The 16897-nt window shown below is 35.8% G+C and overlaps 1 protein-coding gene across 1 annotated transcript in view; it reads right to left on the bottom strand.

The window, feature by feature from the left end:
* Positions 1 to 913: 913 nt before the first annotated feature.
* LOC136856655 (uncharacterized) overlaps positions 914 to 16897 on the bottom strand; it is a 140200-nt gene continuing 124216 nt past the window's right edge. The window contains 2 exon segments of the mRNA XM_067134669.1: positions 914 to 1341; positions 15006 to 15092. The gene's annotated coding sequence lies outside the window, so the exon portion shown is untranslated.

Raw genomic sequence — 16897 nt, 5'->3', positions numbered from 1 at the left:
GACGTGAGATTTGGCGTGGGACACGATTCAGCCAGCTGGCTGCGACGTCGGGGGCGCTATGCCGAGGCGGTCCAGAGAAGGAAGTGGCTTGCCGCGATCCGTGGAGGGATGCGCCCCTCTGGCGGCAGGTCGCGCTTGGTCTTTCCGCGTCTGTGACTTATAGATGAAAGTCGTCTTTCGCAAGCCTCCTCCTACACGGAGACGCGGCTGCGAGCGTTTGTGGCGATCTCCAGCTCTAGCAGGTTTCAAAAGCACTGTTTCTATCACGGTTTATCTGGGAATGCTTGGTTTCCCCCAGACATACTAACATGAACTGAAAACCTGTGTTCATCATGAATTAATACATCTCCCAAAAAAGTAATTTTGAAAACACAAGTCAAAACTATTCTCCTTTCACAATGCTTGCAAACTAGATCCTTTATTGCAAGATTGCTGGGACATGTCATCTATTCTCTTACATTACACGGTCATCAGAAAGAAGTGCTCATTGTTTCAGTAACATTTTAAGAAATTCCTTTGATTTAAAGAAGACCCTCAGTATCTGTACTATCTCCAGTTCTCTGCAAAATCTTTTTCTGTAAAACCCTAAGGATATTTTACACAAAATGAAGACGAATAAAGTTAAATGAATTCCTCACTCTGAGCAGTTATCATTTTCGTCCAGGAAACAAATCAGTTAATAAACATTTCACTTGGGAAACTCTCTGGAACATACAAGCAAGCCACTGTTGTTTATGTTGTTTTAGATTGAACAGGCCTTAAGTCAGCACACACTCTTGAAGAGCTGTTGATTGCAGCTTGTTTACAGAAGTGAAATGGATTCAGTTTAGAATTAATATTTGCACATGTGGGAAGTATTTTATTGAGTCAGTCTAGACCAGGAATTTATAAAAAATTACATTTTTTCTTTCAGTTGTGTGGTGAGATAATTTTCTTGTTGGCACATTTATCTGTGCTTAAATTAAGAAGACAAGAATGAGCAATATTTTTATTTGTTCCATTCACAAACATTTTTAGGCAGTGACTTAAGACTTTGTCCCTACCAAAATACACCACATCAAGTGCTTAAAATGAAGCATCGATTTCTTACTTTAGAAGCAACATTTTACCAAATTTGTAACATTTTTACTCCAACATTGACACATATATTGGTACTGTTTCAGATACAGCTGATATTATAATAATGGGTAAAAACATTTACCAGATAGTTACTGTGGTTCCTTTACTGTAGAGAAAATTCATCATGAGCCACAGTGTAAGTCTCCCAGTTAGCAACCATATTTTACAGATCCCCAGAAGATAGCAGAGTATAAACTGGACGTACTTCAGAGCCATGCAAAGCTGAAATAATATACGTAAAAGTGGGATAGTGATGACATGTCATAATCCAAAAACACTTGTAAAATTTTGCTCTTTGTAAATATGACACCAAATTCTAGAAGTTGCCTTTTGCAATGAATCATCTGTTTTATATTCATAATTTGATGTAAATAAATATTATAATGAAAATATTTAGGCTAAAGCTGATATTACGCAGACACTTCTTCTGTCATCTTGATCACATTGCACCCAGATTTTACACCACATAGCCATTTTTATGGCAAAATCAAAGCCACTCTTGGTTTGTGCTATTGCAACACAGCCTCAGCGAAAATTCATGACACCAGTTTTTGCCAGGAATATTGACTCAGCGCCAAGTTTGGCAACAAAAGCTCCACCAAGGTATTAAGCTTGTGTGTGCAGCAAAGGCTGAGGGTGTCACAGAACAGTACAAGTCAGTGATACAAGTCAGCGTTGAAGCTATTCTGGACTACTTATGAGCCAAAGCTGACAATGATGGTTACAGCCCAAGAAAGACAGGAGTGGTGGAATTACACAAGTGGCCCTTTGCATCATATGGTGATCTAAAAACCAGCAGCCATAGGCTGTCGACTGTCAAGAATACCGTCAGGAATCTCAATCTGACAAGAGGTGTTTGTTCTGCACATGCCTGAGTCATCAAAATAAACCAGATGAGGATTTTCAGTTATCATTAATCCTTATGATTATCAGTGGTGTCAATTTTTGTCATCAAACTTAAGGCAAATCGACATGACAGGTGAGGATAAGTTTAGAAGCTGGTCCTGGCATCACTTTCATTTTGTTCCTATAGTTTTGGTGAAGTGAATTAAGACTGGGGAGACAGTTAAAGTTGTTTGATGGAGTGATCCCCTTTACTTTAGTATATTTCTTGTTTAAATGTTGATACCTCACACTTGTTTTGATAAACTTAGTCTGATTTCTCACAAGATTAGTAAGTCTTTTTAAGGGGTCACTGTTGCCTTTAGAGTACACAGTCATAATTTTATTGTTAAGAGAGTTCAGGTATCTGGTTAAAGTGAGGTAAATTTTTGAATTCCATGATTAGTTGTGTAATAACAAGGTACTTGGAACACTTCGTGACAATATATATATATATATATATATATATATATATATATATATATATATATATATATATATATATATATATATATATACTATATATACTGTATATAGGCTAGCCTCCATATCAGAAAGTCAGTATTACTGATATCACCCACCTTTTGACAAATGGTATTTTGATTTATTATAGATTTAAGAAACCGTACATTTACTAGCAAGTGAATTGCAAATTGGAACTCATGCTATTTTTTGTCAACAGTGCAATGCTGTATTTCAATTCTTGTCATTGCGATTACTGTACATTCTGTCACGACTCCTTAATTCGAGATCACTGACTCTAGCTCATTTTAATTCAAACATTTATTAATTTAACTTTATGTATGTCTTTTTATCTTGAAGCGTCTCTTGCTAGAAGAGAAATTTCGTTTCCCCTAAAACATCTCGCAAAGAGGTGATGATCTGCTACTTTTGTTGTCAGTCATCTGAATTGGATGTAACACTCAGTGTGTGCTCTCTTTTAACCCAGACCCTACAGCTACAAACTCTCTCTCTCTCTCTCTCTCTCTCTCTCTCTCTCTCTCTCTCTCTCTCTCTCTCTCTCTCTTATGCTCTGTTCAATACGCACTCCTTCCTACTCCTGCCGAAGGAATCAGCTGTTCAGCTTTAACTCCAAGCTTGGTATTATGGTACTTTGTTCATTATCGTCGTTTTCGACTGTGGTTGCTTGCACGATAAAGAATAATGTGGATATGACGAAATATATATATATATATAAAAATAGATAAATATGTAGCGTCCTTTTCAACCACATTACCTCCCCAAAACCTGCAAAAAATCTAAGCCTGTTTTGGTAGGCAAGGGCACTGCAAAAGAAGTAATAGCATCTAAAAGCATCACTTTGCAAAAAAAAAAAAAAAAAAAAAAAAATCAAGAAAAACTGACTTGGAAAAACGTATTTCACAAAAACCCAATGAGCCGACTTAGTTCTCCCAGTATGATATGAACCAACCTCATGGAAAGTGACTCAGAAGCCTTCATAGTCTGATTTTCCTTCTCAGGACTGAGTAATGGTGTTCTGAACATGAAAACAACACCAAGGTTTAATTTCTCCCTGTCAGCGTTAACCGCCACAAAGAAACGTGTCTTTTTTTAATTCATATACCTTGCTGTGAGTGAAAGAATTTGCCCTCTACGTGTAATCTGGACTGTGGAACAGTCTCCTTGAGGATGGTGTGCAATTGTAACCTTAAAATTCAAGTGAAGGTGCAATGCACCACTACCTTAAAGTAATTATCCCCGTATTTTATAATTTACTTACATTTTTATCTCTCTATTTATTAATTTGTTAGTTCATTTTTCTTTTCTGATAACTAATGTCTTCTTTCTGTATTTCCCATCACCTTCTGTTACATCTTTCAGATGAACACTATATTCTCTGGAAGCTTGAATTTCAAGTCATTTATCCCTGTGGACTTGTTCCTTATGAATGGGGTTCATCTTCTGAATAATAGTAATGATGCCCATTTTGCAAAACCCCATAAATTTTGCAAATAAACAAATAATAACTCAGACATTTCCACAGGACTGATCTGCTCCTAAGCACATCTTCTCCAGGCAAAGAAGAAATTCAGGGCATAAATAACAGTCAAAGCAGAGAGCCCAAGATCTTACAGGCGTCAATTGCGTCTGTGCTCAGGACACAAGCACCAGCTCTTAATGGCTTCCTCACAGTAGGCCTTTAAATAAATATTTTGCTCAAGTTTACTCGTGTTTCACTGTCCTCCTCATCCTCTGGACATTCTTTAAACTGGAGTATGTCCAGAAGGTCTAGGTCTAAGAGGTCCAAGGTTCCTGCACTCAAAAACCTTGTTTTTTAGATTTTCAGAAAGTAACTGCTTCGAATGGTCTTACCTTTTTGGTTCATATGTGTGCCAAAGTCAAATTGCTGATTTTCAGTTTTCTTTCCTCAGCTGTATGTGACAAATGCGTACATGCATACTTCTCAAGAGAAAGAAATAGATCCACTTCAAGCTCAAAACCAGAGCAAAGCACAAAAGGATTTTATTTTTGTTCAGCAGATTACTTTAGTCACCCTGCAACCATTCTGGTCTTCATGATCTTTGGATTTACTCTTTCAAGCAGACTGAGTATCGTGTTAGGAGTTCAGTGGGACACCAATCTGACATCACCTGAGGGTAATCTGATATCAGATACTGGAAGTGAACAAGAAAGAACCTTTTCTTGAAAAAAATGGTAAAAATTCATCGTACACTATCTTGTGGATAATTTATCTTGTATCACCCTTCTGAGTATTGTTTTATCAATATGGTGATTTTTGAACAACACTGAATGTTGCTTACATATAAGCCATCAATTGATATAAATGAAGCCCATTCAGTTGTCCAAATATACATTTTTGATAGTCGGCTCAGTGGTCTGGTTAAACTATTTTAATAATAATAATAATAATAATAATAATAATAATAATAATGAAGTACAAGAGTGTATTGTGCTTCTTTTCTATGCAAACTATTAAAAAATGCATATTGACCCTGTATTTTATGCAGAAACCTTGATTTTTGTCTTAATTGTGATTCTGGATGCAATGATTATTGCAGAAGGTGTTTTCAAGAACATAAAATTCTTTACTCAACTCCTTGATGATTTAAGTTTGAAAGGAAATATACAACAAATCCCCAGACTGTAAAGTAACTATGCCAGTTTCTGTGGACAATAGGATATATCAAGAACTTTCAAATATTAGAGGAGTATCATCACAAAATTCTCCCGAGTTAGGATAGCAAAATCTTCAAGGATATGACTTACTGATTTATTCTATAAGTCTTACTATATACTGTATATACTGTACAATATATTTTGATTTAAGTCAAGGTGACACACTGATAGGTCAGTCTGTTTTCCTCTTTTAATTATATTCTTTGGAAGACTGAATTTCCAGTTATTGGCCCCTGTGGGCTTGTTCCTTAAGAATAATGGTTTATCTTATGAATATCTTCTGATAACATTCACAACATCAAAATAAGCAATCTTCTGTTATTTTACAATACCATCATGAAAAATGCATGGTGGCTCAGACACAGGGATCATAAACAAACAGTTGACTATGCCCTCGTTCATTGCAGAGGCCAGACATGCAATGACATTGCAACACGAAGTGATTATCACGTCCTGAGGTATATCAATTATATTTTCATGAGTGGGAATAAGGTTTACTTTAAGTTTGGAATGCAAGTGCCCTCTCCCTTGTTATCTGGAGTTGACAGCTTGCCAGAAGTTTAACAAAACAAAATGAAAAAATTTAGAGAAATGCAACTGACGATGCTCTTTGTGCAACAGACAAATAACGAAGGGGAACTCGAGCTAAAGAAAGGCAATATACTTGGAAATGAGGCTTTTTTTAGGCTGTGTAAGACATTATAAATACGTTTCAGAGGTAACTGGCAAAAGCTATGTCCAAACAAGCACCTGACCATACCAACATAGCGAATGGTAATGCTCCTGATTCTCCAGACTGAGCTGGCCTTATGCCAGACATGACTCCTGTTCCTGGAGCAACCTATGAATGATGTTACAGAACATGATATTTTTCAAAGATTCTCCTCACATGCTCAACAACACAGTCTGTTTTACACACTGTGGTTCTCAGTGTCAGTTGACCATGAAACTGACAAATATCTGAGTTTCATTTTAATGCAAAGTCTTCCGTGAGATTTCATCCAATAGGAGAGAGTTAGCCGAGGAAAAGAAAAGGAAAATCTGTGCGACGGAAATCGAATTCAAGTTGAAACACTGAAAAGTATTGATTATTACTGGATACGATTGCCAAGTGCTCTTCTCCGGTTATGATTATGATGTCATTTATTCAGTTGCTAAGGCATGACGCTATTTCCAAAGCTGGTGTACGAAATGGGACTGCAAAGTAAATTGGAGAGGCTTCAAGCTTTTCTTTTGATTAAAGGAAAGTAGTAGTTTTGTCCACAACCGTACCATAATCCCTTTTACTGTAGTATGAACATTACAGAAACAAAAACGTAAGACCATCACTACAGGCCAGACAAAATCAAATATAGAAGATTAACGAATATTAGACTACATTTTCAATACCGTGATATCAACCAAAAGCAAAAAAAAGACAGAAAACACTGACGAACAAGACAAGACAGAAAAACTTCAGACAGACAGAGAGCTGAGAGAAGCAGCCGTCGGCGGAAGGCCACTCAGCGTCCCTTCTTGCTTATGCGGTCAACTCTCGTCTCTAAGTCCTTATATGCGAAGGGCTAGGGTCCCTTGTTTGTTCTCTTTAGTGGTCGCGGCCTTTCGAGAACAGCGCGTTTTCACCCCAATGGATGAGACTTACAGGGACTTTATTACGATGCAGTGCGTGGGATTACGTCCTTATGACCTCTCCTCGTCGTTCTCTTCCAACTGATAATTCCAACATCGGGCTGCTGACGCTGTTGTGATTTTCCTTCACAAACGACGGTATCTGACTGATATTGCTGGCATCCATCACATTTACTAAAACAGGAATGTATCATAGATATGATCACGAGGTTGACAGTTCATTGATATAAGATTTTTTCTTTATTGGGGCTAAGAGACCACAAAAGTGGTGTGTATAGAAGTCTAGCACACTTGCAATTTATGCAACGTAACTGGCAGATATTGCAAGGACATGACGTACTGGCAGACAACAAAGGTCACGTTTGGCATATGATTCACTGCCTGATTTTCACAATGGGTTCACAGACGTGCTTCAGTTCGCTCCTACAAGGAACATAAGAGCAAAACAAAATAGAAAATTCATACAAAAGATTTTGCCGAGAGGGAGGTTCTGTTAATGAAAAATGAAAGGATTAACCACTTTGATTGTGTGTATCAGCCCTACGACAAAACCAACAAAATAAAAATAAAAAACTTTTACTTTCTACCATGTTGACTCAGCAGAAACACAATGCCCAGTTCTGGAGCAATAACTTTTGAAAAAAGTCTTTTCCAGGCATATACTCTGCCAGAGTCAGTCCCGTCAGCCAAAACATTTACCTCACTGAAGACAGTGACAGACTATGATGCCTTTATAAGACACGCCACAAAGTCCACCTTCAAGATTATATTGTGTGCAGGTGATCAGCAAAAATCTCAGGCCAGGAAGCAAGGCTTTGCATGAATTCTTAAAACATGTTGTTCTGTGTACTTTTCCCGGGAGACGCTCCAATTATCGACCATACCTTTGGGACACACCCCTCATGACTCAACTGTTCTGAGACACCTATTCACAGACTCACCCCTTTTCTCATCTTAGTCATTAATTATTCATCTGCCTTTCTTAGTAGCGTTCATTTCTCTGTATTCCTGCTTTCCAGAGATTCTCTCTCTCTCTCTCTCTGAATATACCAATCTAGATACATTCCGTTAAAACCGCCAATGTATCTGTTGACCTCAGCAGTCAATAAAATAAGTGGTAGTCAGCAGACTGTAGTGGTTCGTTGCTTTGAGTGAAGAAGGCCATGGGGCTTGCAACCTCACTCCAGGATAATTTAGGACTGAAGGTTAAAGAGTATTGAAACAGCCCTATATAAGGGGGAAAACTGAGATATGAAAAGTCTAGCGATGGGACTATTTATACTAAATTGGACTATTTCTATGGTATGGGGACATTGGTCTCGTACAATAAACTTAAAATATTTACTAAGCTTCTATTTCACAATTTCTTTATACAAATGTTCCTGTTAATTATCTCGTCACTCACTTACATCTATGGGTAAAGGCAAAAAAAAAATCATTATCATAATCAAGGCAGATTTATACCTGAAATGCTATTATTATTATTATTATTATTATTATTATTATTATTATTATTATTATTTCAAAATCCTGAAACATAGAACACCAGAAATGCAATATTGTATTCAATTCATATTGAAATAAAGTCGAAAAAATTATTATTATTATTATTATTATTATTATTATTATTATTATTATTATTTCAAAATCCTGAAACATAGAACACCAGAAATGCAAAATTGTATTCAATTCATATTGAAATAAAATCGAAAAAATATCTTAAAACATATGACTGAATTACAAGCGTTTATGGCGTCCTTTCCTTATGGATATACTAACATTACCAGCTTAAAATTATTCAAATGCAGCACAGGTATAATTTACAAATGAATGGTATTTCACAAAACTCTTCATTGCTTGATATGGGTACAGTACATATTTGACCCTATTTAGTGACGAAAAAAAATGTTCCTTTGTGAGGCTGTCTTTCGCTAGTTTGGGAACTAGTGTAAGGGCAATGAACCAGTCATTATTGTCGTCCTCACAGTTACGTGTTGCCCGGGCGACCAGTCAGTGAGAACCAAGAATCATTACTCAAAACTGGATGTGGCCAGTTACAGTTTCTGAAAATGGAGGTCCTGATGCCATCTATTGGCAACCATGAGAAACACTGGTCGACTAAGCCATTCAAAGGAGAAACTATTGTGTTTTTCGCAGCAGGACAAAAGGAAATTTCCAAGTACACAAATACGACAACAATGATAAAATTCAGTACAAACTGACCTAATAATAATGTCTAACTAAGACTTTTTAGGAAAAACATTATGAAATCACAAGGAAATTTACGAAGTCGGTTCTGGTATTACATAAAAGGGCGGGGCTGAAGGTGAAAGAGCAACTACAATTACCAACATATTTACGATACACCGCATATCCTTATGGATAAATATACTACTTATACGATGCCACATTATCAAGATAAGAATTTGTTTTGTATTACCTTATCATGAACCTTAATAAAAAAAAACACCAGGTAACATTCCTCGCCCAAATAGGAATTGTTTAAAGTTTGTGAAGGTTTGTCTTCCCGCCTCCAAGGGCTACTGAGTCTAGTCAGTGCAATTCTTTTATGTTTTCTCTTATAAATATATATAGAAAACAAATACTTAGTGCTTGTTATCAGACCCTGTGATGGTGCGTTTAAATAAATGCAATGCTTCATATAAGAGCATATTCCATCGTTGGCGCTGGTGGTCAAGAAATTAAAGTGTTTAAAAAAACCTAGACATAAAAGAAGATGAATCTGTGAGATACAAATGCTATTACTCTCGTAGCCCTGCAAGAGGATACAAAATTCGATTTTCCTTCATGGATGCCCTGTAATCAGGGGGAAAGTCTTATAAAATAGAAAATAGGTGTAATGATTATGTGATTCAGTAACTATACCTGCCACACGCTAATTAGGCGGTGATGGTCCGCCCACTTCGTTAGTTCGAGTCCTTTCTTGTATATTCACAGAAAATAGTATGATATGATAGAATCCTCTTTCTATTACCTTATTAAGTATAACACGATAGAAACCATTGCCTGGTCAGCTGAAGATATAAGGAAATTTAAAGAAGATATCTATGGTCTAAATCTTTGTTTTCAATAGATGACCTGAGATAGCTGATGAACTCATCTCGGTTGGTCAGGCCGAGTCCGAAAGTCCATGCTTGGCGCTTTCATCATTTTAACACCTTATAACACTGACGACCCTTCTAAAGAGGCCTTACTGAGCTAGGGAAATTTGTCCTTATATAAAATCAGTGACCTCCCCTCCCTCTACTACCAAACTCCAGAATTTTCTACTAGCTTCCTGCCCTCACTATTATAACAACTTTTATTTTTCACTCAGTCCTGAAGACTGTGAAAAGAGGGAGTTGGAGTGGTTGGAAAACACAATGGAAGCAAGGAATTGGGAATAGAGGTAAAGTGGGTGCAGCTGCAGGCCGAAGGGACAATGCCTACAGTGCACCACATATGATGCACTGACGGCATAACCCCTCTATGGGGGAGATCGGTCATGTCCCAAACTGATTTTGTGTGTAACTAGATAGTAAATATATATATATATATATATATATATATATATATATATATATATATATATATATATATATATTTTTGTTTCGCCTCATGTTTATATGTATATTACAATATTTATTTCTCTTGACTCCTTTTCCCATCTTCACACTATGCACATGTAGCTCAGTTGAAAGCTTTTGAAATAATAATAATAATAATAATAATAATAATAATAATAATAATAATAATAATAATAATAATAATAATAATAATAATAATAACTCATAGTGGCATGTGTCCTAAAATGCAGAAACAAATCCACAGTTATGTTTATGTACATACAGTATATTTAAAGATAAATCTATGCAGAAAGTTTTCGGGGAAATTGTACAATTCCCCTTTCAAAAGGGGAATCGAACAGTTTTCCAAAAGCTTTCTGTACAGACTTATCTTTAAATATTTGTACATATACATAACCGTGGATTTGTTTCTCCAATGATGATAATAATAATAATAATAATAATAATAATAATAATAATAATAATAATAATAATAATAATAATAATAATAATGAAAGGCCTTACTTAACAAATAATTTAAGCAGATTTCAAGCGTACTGCTACTGAAAAGAAGAAAATTACTCTTTTGAGTGTTTCATAATTTTATTGCATGTTACTTTTTCGACTTTTAAGAACAGAAAGAACTTTCCGTTTAATCAGAGTAATATTTTCCAGATCAATATATTTCTCTTGGCTGTTATATCTATACTGAATACCTTAATGCCTCTGACATTTTCGTTTTTTTACATTAATATTCGATAGGGGCACAAATTTTAATATACAAAATCCAAGGATTTACATAGGAAGCTTCTGTCCAAAATATACCTATAACGGCTATAAGTACGACTAAAAACAAAAAATATAGAATACAACTAACTAATTATACTTATAATTACTAACGAGTAAGTTTTAGCAAAAATTTGCCCATGAAACTTAAAAAAAAAGAACAAAAAGTGTTCTCTTGAGTAGGCCTACCTCCTTAAACAAGCGACCTCAAACCAGCTCCGACGAATTCTCTGGACCAAATTTTGCCATTTTTCATAGTGGTTTAATAGATTATTCTCAGTATCAGACTATCTTGACCTATTTAAGCTCTATCACTATCGTCCCTTTTATTTTTGAACCCACTGAAATCCCCTGTCATTTTAAAAAACAACTCAAGTGAAGTCACGAGCCATGACCTACGTAATGCTATAGTTACTCAAAGAACTACGTTTTCTTTAAATAATCTCTCACTCTATAGAAAACGGTTACCTGAGACCGTTACTTATATTTATAACGAGAACTACATCAAATTATTAACTCTAGTTCATTATTATTATTTTTCACGCTACTTAAACTATTAGACAAAGGCACGCGCAACTACCAACAGAAAAAATACATTATGGAATAAATAAATAAATCATAAGGAAAACGTAAATTAGCACCATTTTAATGCATTTTAAATGGCCCAGGTCTCTATTGATACTTTTACCTACGTCAATCAAGTTAATTTAATAATCCATACATAAGAATCAGATATGCAAGAAGAAGAATATTCAGATAATCAAACAAGCCAATCTGAGAGAGGACAAACAACTGTCTTCTCTTAGAGCGGCTTGTTTGATGTGAATGAGAGAGAGAGAGAGAGAGAGAGAGAGAGAGAGAGAGAGAGAGAGAGAGAGAGAGAGAGAGAGAGAGAGAGAGAGAGAGAACTAGCCCTTTCTTGCCGACGAAAAGGTTTGACGCTTGTGGGAGGTACCCAATCATTGTTTGTTCGTGAATTTGCGTGTGCACGTGTAGGTGTGCTTGTATGCATAAGAGCGTATTAGAACGTTTGTTATCGTTGCCTTTTAACGCAGGGACTACAAAATATGGCACTAAATATAACTTGCCCATCACAAGTGGTTGAGCAGGCCTATATCCCCCAGTCGATTTAGCAAGACAATTGTACCATCTCTCTCTCTCCCTCTCGGGATGATCCTATTTTTGTGTTGATTTGCAGGCAAACAAGATTTTAACTGAATAAAGATATTCCTTCCTTTTTCAGTTTACTATTTCCTAACACTATTATTATTATTATTATTATTATTATTATTATTATTATTATTATTACTATTATTATGAACATAAACACCTTTTTCATATGGAATAAGCCCACAGGGATCACTGAATCGAAAGTCAAGCTTCCAAAGACTATCACAGCGTTCATTTAAAAGAAGTAACAGAAGGTACCAGGAAACACACAAAGAAGAGACCAGTTATTAGAAAATTAAAAAAAAAAAATAAATTAGCAAAATAATACATTAACAGATAAGAATGTAAGTAATTTATTTAAATACAAGGTGAACATTTGAGGTTCTAGTTGCACATCTTCAGGGAGACTGTTCCAATAATTTAAAATCAGCACTTGACAATAGAGTGTTATCATTGTATTTCTTTTTAGGCATATCAGTGTGGGAGAAGGATAAGTACTCTTGATAAGAATATGGAAAAATATAAGTAACACTTGCTAAGAGAATTGAACATGTTGCTTAGCAAGAGATGCGCTGATTACGAAGACGTGTGACATCAGCCTAGAATGTGTAAATTTTCCTTTTTTTTTTGTCTTTTTTTTATTTACTTCCCCTTAAGGTCATTCTTTCTTCATTATACTTCTTCTCAAGGTCATTCTTTCTTCATTATACTTCTTCTCAAGTTCATTCTTTCTTCATTATACTTCTTCCCAAGGTCATTATTTCTTCATTATACTTCTCAAGGCCATTCTTTCTTCATTATACTCTCAAGTTCATTCTTTCTTCATTATACTTCTTCTCAAGGTTATTCTTTCTTCATTATACTTCTCAAGTTCATTTTTTCATCATTATACTTCCCCTCAAGTTCACTCTTTCTTCATTATACTTCTCAAGTTCATTTTTTCTTCATTATAACTCTTCTCAAGGCCATTCTTTCTTCATTATACTTCTCGAAGTCATTTTTCTTCACAATACTTCTAAAGTTCATTCTTTTTCATTATACATCCCCTCAAGGTTATTTTTTCTTCATTTTACTTCTCAAGTTCGTTCTTTCTTCATTATACTTCCTCTCAGGTTCATTCTTTCTTCGTTATACTTCTTCTCAAGTTCATTCTTCTTCATTGTACTTCCCCTCAAGTTCATTCTTACTTCATTATGCTTCAAGTTCATTCTTACTTCATTATACTTCTCAAGTTCATCCTTTCTTCATTATACTTCTCCTCAAGGTCATTATAGTCATTATTATTGGTCTTTCCTACCTATAAACTGAAATAACTTATTCCATATTAATTTTGGTCTTATGGTAATGCTTTTGAGATGAGTCGTGTCGTGTCTCTCTCTCTCTCTCTCTCTCTCTCTCTCTCTCAGAATGATCTTGTTTTTGTGTTAACGTTTCCTTTATAGTAATCTCTCTCTCTCTCTCTCTCTCTCTCTCTCTCTCTCTCTCTCTCTCTCTCTCTCTCTCTGTTTTTCTCTCTCCTTTAAAGACATCTGTTTGTTTCTTCATCACATGATTATGCTTTCAGGTACTTTAAAATCTCTAAAAACAAAGGAACCATTACAACTTCTTGCGGAAAGTATATAATAAGCTCTTTAGTTTTGCAAGTTGCAGAATTTTGTAAGTTACAGAATCAGGCGTGAGAATACAAGCTATTTAACTATTTCAGATTATCAAAACCTGTCTAAATTAATGGGGAATAGAGACACAAACTACATATATTATGAGACAGAACCCTTATAACTTACAAATAAATATTTATGGTTTTACACCACCTATATGCATATACATATATTCCCTTAGTAACTTATTGTTCACATTGCTTTTGCAACTTGTAACTCGATAATAAAATCGCATTTAATTGGTGTGTGATATCGCTATCAGGACAGACAGATAATTATTCTTTTTTTGCCTAGATCAGGTGTCTCCCAAGTTGATAAAATGTCTAGAAATGCAGACATCTGTGGCAGATATGCTTCTCGAAATTTTGGTACACTCAGCCACTGCCAGTAATTAAATTCTAAAGAGGTTAAGTTCTGTACAAGACAGGTCAAGTTTCTACGGCTCTGCGTTAGAGTTCCTGGTACTACTATGTTTGGGGCCCCACCAGCAATGGAGTACAACGTGTCTTTACCCTGCTTGACACAAGTTCCCAACCACCCAACTTATAAATCTGAATCACCAATTTCCATTGATTCACTCTTACTGGAGCCAGATTCATCCCCAGGAAAATTGACTAGCTAGCAGATGGAAACAGAAAGCAATTAGGCCTAATCAACTCTCGAACTTGATGATAAGGTCTAAAGTCTAGACCAATGATGATTCTCATACAAAAAATTTCATGGGAGTCTTTCCCGTAATGTTTTGAAAAATCCTGAGAAAGAAAACCCAAGATAAAAAAGAATTATATGCAAGTTATAATGCATTGGTGTTCACCAAGTGTCTGAGGAAAGTGTCTCATGCTTCCGCAATGGTTTTAGGTAATGCTGGTACTGAACAGATTGACTGACAAGCTAAGAGACCCGAGTAACATCGAAGTCTTTGGGGGATGTAATTATCTTAAAATTAATAAGTAATCCTTAAAAGATACCAACAAAGCCTCCTTAAAGCATCTTTACAGAATTCGTAATGAAGTATGTATTTATTATAGTCATTTACCTTGCTTCCCCCAGAATTTCTGGTCATGGATGGCATCTTGGAATATAGGCCTAAAGTCTCTGCAGATGCGGTGACGTAAACAGACAACTGAAAACCAAAATAAGATTTTTAAAACCCTAAAGACTTAGGTACCTGGTTACTGGAGCAAAACTTTTGGGAAATGTTTACTTTAAACATGATCACATTAGGAGGTTCATTTCTTTGGCAAATCAATAGTTTTTAGAGTGTACCATACTGGGAAAGCTAGGTTTTTGGGTGGGGGAAAGCACAAAACGAGCTAAATACAAGGATATAATTAACCTGACCTAACCTAGGGCACTGTACATCAAAATAGGGTTGTGACCTAACCTAAAACCTAACCTAGGGTGCCTTACCTAGCTTCATCCAATCTGGACCTGCGCACTTACCCTAACCTTGGGCGCTGTAAATTAAAATGGGGTTGTAGCCTAACCTAATCTAGGGCACCGGGTCTTAACCTGACAAAGGGGGAAGAGGTTGCTTCACCCTCCCTAGACCAGCCCACTTAACCTAACCTCGGGCAATGTAAGGTAAAGTTGTTTCCAATCCGAACTCCAATTCCACATGAGGGCTAGTACTAAACACGGCAAAAGTGATTCATCTACAGAGTTTTGGTGTGTTTAGTACTATCCCTGGGGGGTCAAATGTATTTTGCCGTGTATAGTACTAGCCCCTGGGGATCAAACGTCCCTTCAAATGTCCCCAAAGTGCATTTTGCGAAATTGAGACTGAGAAAAAAATCCTCAACTATTTACATCTTTTATCTTTTATTGTGATAAATATTAGTTTCCAAGAATTATGAATATAATTTTTTTTCATTTTTTTATGAAGATTCGAAAGATATATTAAAAAATCGAGTAGGGATCTTCGGACCGGAAGCGAACATTATATCAATGTAAAATACAAAATGAATAAATAATAGGGTTGTAACCTAACCTAATCTAACCTAGTATATGAGAGGAGTTCAGTATCTTAAAATCAGGTCTATCATACTACACGGTTTCTAAAATAAACGTCATAAACGATAAAAAACACACATTTAAAAACGGATACTTCATATTTTCAACGTCAAAATACAAAGACAGCTTAAAGTAAAAATTTACCAAATAGAAGTTCAATAAACCTTACCTCAGTCAGACACGGAAGGAATCACGTCACGCGTTGTGTATTTTCTCCCCACCAACCCCCACAAAGGTCCCCCATATTTGTAGGATATAAGGGGTTCCAGTATCTTTAAACTACTAGTTCATTACTGAAATAAATGTCAGGGATGTTCGGAATATATCAAAACCCAAAAACAAAAGCTGAAAAGTTCGAATCAGCCAAAATAATTCAAGGAACAAGAGTCACACGTCCACACTAAAGTAGCCATGGCTACAAACTGAAGTCTGTTTCTCCAACTTAAAACAAAAGAGCCAATCAGGTTTCAACATTATTTCACGTCCCCACAATTCCCGGTGAAAATTACAAAACAGGTTACAAATACTTTAGCCATTTTGCCCACAAAACACTGGGTAAAAACAAAATCCTATCTGGAGTCCCAACTTGCGTGACAGTCGGACGTAAACATAGAATTTAGGAGAGGAAAAAGTCTGACTAGATGACACTGTTCCTCGGTAAATATCTCGTTAACGATAAGTTTGCGATAGATTTGAGTATGATTTTCCTATTAAGCATATTAAGGAGGTTTAAGACAGAGCAAAATGATCCAATATGGAGGGCTGGTTTCAAAGTAAAGTAATACCAAACTCTTGGAAATGGGTCTTCAGTGTTTACTCACAGAAAATTGTGTACTGAAAATCATTTACCAAGCCGTTGGAAAATTACAGAATCTATTTATTGACACAAATCTACTGTAAATTTAATATATTTTG

The sequence above is a fragment of the Macrobrachium rosenbergii genome, chromosome 36 (genome assembly GCF_040412425.1).
Source record: "Macrobrachium rosenbergii isolate ZJJX-2024 chromosome 36, ASM4041242v1, whole genome shotgun sequence".
Taxonomy (NCBI): domain Eukaryota; kingdom Metazoa; phylum Arthropoda; class Malacostraca; order Decapoda; family Palaemonidae; genus Macrobrachium; species Macrobrachium rosenbergii.
This window is presented reverse-complemented; position numbering and strand designations above follow the sequence as displayed.